The 7,680-nt window shown below is 52.5% G+C and overlaps 1 pseudogene; it reads left to right on the top strand.

Moving 5' to 3' along the window:
• Positions 1-4,866: 4,866 nt before the first annotated feature.
• Positions 4,867-6,468, top strand: LOC149314813 (cytochrome P450 1B1 pseudogene; annotated as a pseudogene).
• Positions 6,469-7,680: the final 1,212 nt, after the last annotated feature.

Here is a 7,680-nt window from a genome sequence, read left to right as displayed (position 1 = left end):
AAATATATTCTATTGCAGAAGCTGGTGTATACATTGGGAACTCAGTATCCACTGGGGTTTGGTTCCAGGACCTGGTACGGATACCAAAATCCGTGGGTGCTCAAGTCCCATTATATACAATGGCATAGTCAAATGCTGTCTCTTCTATAAAATGACAAAATAAAGATTTGCTGTTTGGAATTTATATTTTTGGGGAATATTTCAAGGCATGGATGCTTAAATCCATAGATAAAAGGTCTGTGGATAAGGAGGGTTGACTGTACTGCAGAAAATCAACTCATTTGAAATGTAGAGAAGAGCTCTATGGATACAACAGGCTGCTAGAAAGACAAATGAAAAGAGGGAGACTGCACTGCAGGTGGATTGATTCAATCAAGGAAGCTATAGCCCTTATTTTACAAGACCTGAGCAGGACAGTTGATGACAAGGGCTCTTAGAAGCCTCTCATTTCTATGGTCACAATAAATCAAAGTCAAATAGACTGCAAATAACAAAAATCACAGCTGATAGAATTGTTCAGCTCTTCTGAAATGCCACACAGAATGATTAGCTAGTCTGTTGTTGTTAACTGCCCTCGAGTTGACTTCAACTCATGGCAACTCCATGAGTGAGACACTTCCAAGCTCCCCATTTTCAACTGATCTATTCAGGTCCTGCAGGCTCAGGGACGCGACCTCCTTGATTGAATCCATCCATCTAATATGCAGCCTTCCTCTCTTTCTACAACTCTCCACATTTCCTACCATTATTGTCTCTTCCAGTGAATCATGTCTTCTCAAGATGTGGCCAAACTACAACCAGTAGCCTCAGTTTGGTCATCTTGACTTCCATGAGAGCTCAGGTCTGATCTGCTCTAGTACCCATTTATTTATTTTTCTTGCTGTCCATAGTATTCTCTGGACTCTTCTCCAGCAAGATTTTCCTTCTATCTGCTTTCTTCACTGTCCAGCTCTTGCATCTGTACATAGGGAAAACAATGGCTTGGACTATCCTTTGTTTAGTGTTCAGTTTTATATGTTTGCACTTTAGGATTTTGTCTAGTTCTTTCAGAGCTGCCCTTCCGTCATAATTTTCTTCTGATTTCTTGACTGCAATCTTTGTTCTGGTCATCGATAGATCTAAGGTATGAGAAATCATTGACTATTTCTATTTATTTGTTGTCTAGATTGAATTTATGTAAATCCTCTGTGGTCATTATGATTTTTAAAAAATGTTCAGTATTAAGCCTGCCTTTGTGCTTTCTTTGCTAAATGTTCCAAGTTTTGTTGTTGTTGTTTCTGCTTTCTGCAAGGAGTATGGTGTCTTCTGCATGTCTCCTTCCTCTAATCTTCACTTCTCCTTCTTCTGAGTCTTTTCAACCCCAAAAGCCTGTTCACCTGAGAGAAATGTGAAAGATGATGACTTTTGGTCAATGGTCATAACATATGGTTGTTGTTCAGACATTAGGACTGCTAGGATTTTGTGACTTCATTATAGAACAATCCTCTTTAATGACAAGACTGGCTGGTATGTGTGACCAGGCTGATATATCTGGTCTCAAATTTTGTGAGATGTGGACCTTTCAGGAGAGTTCCAGGTTCATATCACCTGTTAACCTTCCCTTCGCCAGGCTAAATACCCACAGCTCCCTAAGTCTCTCCTCAAATGGTATGGTTTCCAGACCCTTCATCATTTTGGTTGCCCTTCTCTGGACATGCTCCAGCTTCTCAACATCCTTTTTGAATTGTGGTGCCCAGAATTGAACACAGTATTCCAGGTGAGGCCTGACCAAAACGGAATAGAGTGAACTTCCTGTTACTTCCTGTGATCACTAAGTCAAATAAAAATCCACCAAACAGCGATAACTTTATTGGTCAATTGAAATGCAAAATATATTTGTTGCAAGCTTTTGAAGGTCCACTGCTGGCCCCTCCTCCTCTGGCCATGCGACAATTGGGCAAAGTCCAGGAAATTTAAAGTCCATTTGCCTGCTAAAGATACCCTTCCCATAACATCTTAACTTAAGGCTGAAACAACTTCCTAACATGTCTAATTTTTCTCCAGTTTGGTATGCAACATCTCGCCTGATGAAGAAGCCAGCGGAGCTTTGGAAGCTTGCAACAAGTATATGGTGGATTTCGGTCGGCCAATAAAGGTATCACTGTTTGGCGGATTTTTGTTTGAATTTACTATATGGCCAACACAGCTATCTCTGCATATTTTCTAGATTACAAAGTGTCATTCTAGAACCGGAGTAGGTAACCACACAGGAGCTAGGGCCCAATTGTCTCAAAAAGCTGTCTCCTTTGGGCACCCAGAGATGTCGACAGTATCCCAGTCAAAATAGTGACAGAAATGATATTGTGTCACTTTCAGTCATCATTTTGGTTGGGTTATAGCTGAAAAGGGCATACTGTATTGGGGAGGGTGGTCAGACAAATTTTGATGGTTCTTTTGTCGCAGGTGCATGATTTGAGTGCACCTGAGATGGCTTGGGCATAGCTTTCAGGCAAATAATTGCATGAAAAACATGTAGTTGGGATTTTGGTGGGGACTTCAGGAAGTGCATATAGGATGTACTTTCCTATCCAGTATTAAATATTACTGCCCATCTCTTCCTCCATATAAGTTGCATGAACTTCATTCAGGGCACCACAAATACTTCACAGTCCAATAGCCCTCCTTTGTTGGCACCCAATGGTATGTTAAAGGAACTGCAGCTGGCAATTCTGACATGGGTTTTAGTCTATCTCCATTTAGCATCCAGCCCTTCTTACACTAAAAAGGCTTGAGACACAGCACAAGGAATCAGGGAAGCCAGGAAAGTTTTCAGAGCTGCAAAGGTTTCATGGCTACAAACAATAATGAAGGAATTCCAGATGGAGCTGTAAATTAACTCAGCTACAATGCTGCTTTCTCTTTTATGACATAAGACTGTAGGTTAAGCATTTCTTCCTCTGAGGCTGAGAGCATGCGACATAAGACTTGCACTTCTAGTCTTCTAAACCTAGTCTTATGTCGCATGCTCTCAGCCTCAGACGGAGGCGACAACAAACCTCCTCTGAACAAATCTTGCCAAGAAAGCCCCATGATATGTTTGCTTTAGCGTCGCCATAAGTTGGAAATGGGTTGAAGGCACACAACAACGCACTGGAGCAGAGCTGGAAAGGGATCTTTCTGGATCTCTTGGGGATGCTTTCCGTGGGTTCAATCACTGTTAGAGAGTTGAAATGGATGGTCCTTCAGGTAATTGGATCTCTTTATAATTCTCTAACTACAACACTCATGATCCCCAGCTAGCATGGCCAGTGGTCACGATGGCAGGGGTTTCTGTTAGATGCATTATTCTTATTTTCTATCCTGCTTTCCTCCCAAGACTGGGATCTAAAGTCTAAAAAACAGAATACAATTAAAAACCTACAAAACTGACAACTAAAGTGGTATTAAACTATCACAATATTTAAAAGATCTGGCTACAATCCAGAACAGTAACTTTTGCAAGCTTCAACATCCAGTAACAAGCAACACACACACACACACACACACACAGAGGCCTGACACTGAAGTCCTGGGTCAACCATAGCCCAAGCCTTTCCCTCCCACTTGTGTGTGTGTGTGTGTGTGTGTGTGGAGCACCATCTCCTTCCCTCAGCTTTAAGCTACAGTCCTTTGGGGCACATGGAACTGGTGCAAACTGTCAAACAGCAACAAAATCGAAATTAAAAAACAATCCTCAGGAAACTTTCCGATTTCCCAGCAGAGAGGAAAAACCAGGCACAAAGTCAGGGGAGGTCAGTTCAGTACTTGCTTAAACTGCCCTGGCTGAATGCTAGGGAATAACAGTGTCTTGATACCAAGCTGATACCTTGGATTTTTATCCATAGGGATATATTTCAGGCTGCTGGAAAAACAATCCAGTTTGACACCGCTTCAACTGCCATGGCTAAATGTTATGTGCATTTTGGTTGGCCAGTAAAGGTATCACTGATGGATTTTTGCCATGGCTCAATGCTATGGAATTCTGGGAACTGTAGTTTTGTGAGACATTTAGCCTTCTGTCAGAGAGTTCTGGTGCCACCCACAAACTACAATTCTCAGGATTCCACAGCATCTAACCAGTTTCAAACTGGATTATTTCTTCAGTGTGGCTGCAGCCAAGGGTGCCTGGCAGAGTCCAGTAGCATCCCAGCTGGCCTTCTGTCCATCTCCTGGGTCTGCTGCTGCGAGGAGGAGGCTGGTTTGGCCCCAGGAGGCCTTTGGAAAGCCCCCGACATCATCATCACCATCCCTGGCAGGAGGGAAGGTCCCAGGGAGGCCTCAGTCCTCTCTTTGGAGGAAAGGGAGGCAGGGCTGGGGGGGAGGAAAAGAAGAGAATGAGAGAAAGAGAGAGAGAATAAAAAGAAGGAAAGAGAGAGGGGGAGAAAGAAGGAAAGAAAGAGAGAAGGAAGGAAGGAAGGAAAGTAAAAGAGAGAGAGAGAGAGAGAGAGAGAGAGAGGACTGACTCTGGGACCCCCACAAGGGGAGGAGGCGCAGGAGGGAAAGCTCGGCCCCTTCCTTCCTCGACGGCATATAAAGTCGGGAGGGCATCGCTCGTTCGCAGCTCCTCAGAGCAGCGCCGGGAGGCCTTTCCGAAGGGGGGTCCCTGGGGCATAGGCACAACTCGGGGCAAAAGGAGCCCAAAGAACCTGCTGACAGAGGGGGCGGCCCTTGGAAGCCCCTCTCCCGGGCTGGACCTGGCTCTTCCGCCTCGCCCCCCAAAAGAAGCAAAGCCGCCCGCGGGACCCTTCGAAGGCGAGGCGGGGGCTGCGGCTGTAGCCCGCTCCAGCAGCCCTTGAAGCGCCCCGTCCGTGTGTCTGTGGCTTGGGGCAGCCCTTGGCAAGAGGCGGGATGGGCTCCTTGGAGGGCGGCCTGGAAGGGGCTGCCGGTGCCCGGCTGGGTCGGGGCGCGGAGGGGGCGCTGCTGGGCTGCTTGGCGCTGCTGCTGCTGGCGCTGCTGTGGGCGCGGAGGAAGGGGGCTGCGAAGGGCCGCCCGCTGCCTGGCCCCGTCGGCTGGCCGCTCCTGGGCAACGTGCCGCAGCTGGGCCGCCTGCCGCACCGCACCTTCTGCGCCTTGGCGCGGCGCTTCGGGCCGGTCTTCCAGCTGCGCCTGGGCCGCCGGAGGGTGGTGGTGCTGAACGGGGAGGCGGCCATCCGTCGGGCCCTGCTGCAGCTGGGGGGCCCCTTCGCCGGCAGGCCCGACTTCCCCTCCTTCGGCCTGGTCTCCGGCGGGAAGAGCCTGGCCTTCGGCAGCTACAGCGCGCGCTGGCGGGCCCAGAAGAAGCTGGCCCAGGCCACGCTGAGGGCCTTCTCGACGGCCCAGGCTCCCGGCAGGCGCCTCTTCGAGCAGCACGTGGCCGAGGAGGCGCTGGAGCTGATCGCCCAGCTGGTCCGGCGGAGCGGCCAGGGCCCCCGCGGCGGAGGCTACGTCGACCCGGCCCCGCTGCTGACGGTGGCCAACGCCAACGTGATGTGCGCCCTCTGCTTCGGGCAGCGCTACGGCCACGACGACGCCGAGTTCCGCGCCCTCCTGGGCCGCAACGACCGCTTCGGGCAGACGGTGGCCTCCGGGAGCCTGGTGGACGTGCTGCCCTGGCTGCAGGCCTTCCCCAACCCGGTCCGCTCCGTCTTCCGAGACTTCCAGGCCCTCACCCGAGAGATGCACGACTTCGTCCGGAGCAAAGTGGCCCAGCACCGGCTGACCTTCCGGCCCGGGGAGCCCCCGCGGGACATGAGCGACGCCATCCTGGGCTCCAGGGCGCGGCAGGGGCTGCTGGCCGAAGAGGAGGAGGAGGAGGAGGACGTGGAGGGCACGCTCTCGGACCTCTTCGGGGCCGGCCAAGACACCACCTCCACCGGCCTGGCCTGGGTGCTGCTGCTGCTCCTGAAGCACCCGGAGCTGCGAGGGCAGCTGCAGGAGGAGCTGGACTCGGTGGTGGGCCCCGGGCGGCTGCCGAGGGCGGAGGACCGGCCTTCCCTGCCCCGCCTGGAGGCCTTCCTCTACGAGAGCCTCCGCTACTCCAGCTTCGTGCCGCTGACCATCCCGCACGCCACCACCTCCGACGTGGCCCTGGAGGGCTTCCACATCCCCCAAGGCACCGTGGTCTTCGTCAACCAGTGGTCCGTCAACCACGACCCCCGGCGCTGGAAGGAGCCCCACCGCTTCGACCCCGGGCGCTTCCTGGAGGGAGGAGGACGGCAGCCGCCCAGGCTGGACCGGGAGAGGGCGGCCCAAGTGCTGCTCTTCTCGCTGGGGAAGCGGCGCTGCATCGGGGAGCGGCTGGCCAAGCTGCAGCTCTTCCTCTTCGCCGCCATCCTCCTGCACCAGTGCCAGCTCCAGGGCAACCCCCGAGAGAGCCTCTCCATGGACTGCCAGCACGGCCTCGTCCTCCGGCCCCCGCCCTTCACCCTCGCCCTCCGGCGCCGGAGGAGAGGAAAGGACCCCGCGCCCTAGCGCTGCTTCTGCCGCGCCCCCAGCCCCAGCGCCGAGACTCACCGGGAATCCCCTCCAGGGAGGAGGAGGACATGCAGGAACTCCCCAGCAGAGCATCCCCGCGACGGAGGAGGGCCAGAGGAGAAGCCCCCGACGCCGCCCCTGGAGCCTCTTCGGGACAAAACGCTTTGAGGCTCAGTGCTAGGGAATCCTGGGAACTGACAGAGAAGGCTAAACGTCTCCCGAAACTACACTTCACAGGATTCCCTGGCACTGAGCGAGGGAAGGCAAAGCGGTCTCAAACTGGGTTGTTTCTGCAGTGCGTTTGGGCCCTTAGCCCCGAAGGCTTCCCAAGGGATGGAGCTGCCCTCTCCCTCCGCCTTCTTCTCGTCCGCTCCTCCGTCGGGGAACCCTCGGGAGCCTTCAGCGCCAGGCCACAGTGGAAGCAGGCCCCGGAGAGGCTGCAGAGGCAGCAGGAAGAAGAAGACACTCCTCCAGAACAGGGCCAGCAGACACCCCCCCCCCCCCCCAAATGATGGATGCCGGCCGTCAAAGCCTTCGGGGCTTCACAGAGCTTGGAAAAGTTCCCCCTTTTCTTTTTTGGACTACAGCTCCCTGAATCCCCATTTGGGGAGCTGTAGTCCAAAAAAGGGGCCCCTTTTAACCTCCCCCACCAATATGGTGAAGGGTCTGGAAAGCATGCCCTATGACCAACGCCTGAGGGATCTGGGGATGTTTAGCCTGGAGAAGAGAAGGCTAAGAGGTGATATGATAGCCCTGTTTAAATATTTGAAGGGATGTCATGTTGAGGAGGGAGCAAGCTTGTTTCCTGCTGCTCCAGAGAACAGGACCCCATGGAGCAATGGATACAAGCTCCAGGAACAGAGATTCCACCTCAACATTAGGAGGAACTTCCTGACAGTCAGGGCTGTTCTGTGACTTTGCAAACCACTTGAACCATGGACTGTCCTGTTTTTCTAGGGGCTGGCTGGGGGCATCCTGGGAGGTGTAGTCCCAAAACAGGAAAGCTTTCCAAGCTCTGGGGTTAAACAACACAGAGACTGGAGCATCTCCTCCCCTCTCCCCTTTCTGTGGTTTTGCAAACCCACTTGGACCAAAGACTGTCCCATTTTTCTAGGGGGCAATGCTATGCTGGTTGGTGGAGGATTCTGGGAAATATAGTCCCCAAAAAGGGAACCTTTCCAAGCTCTAGTGTTGAACAATATACAGATT

Source organism: Sceloporus occidentalis, unplaced genomic scaffold (genome assembly GCF_023333645.1).
Source record: "Sceloporus occidentalis isolate IW3139 unplaced genomic scaffold, rSceOcc1.0.p SCAF_4, whole genome shotgun sequence".
NCBI lineage: Eukaryota > Metazoa > Chordata > Lepidosauria > Squamata > Phrynosomatidae > Sceloporus > Sceloporus occidentalis.
The sequence above is the reverse complement of the archived record's forward strand: the minus strand, read 5'-3'. Positions and strand labels throughout refer to the sequence as shown.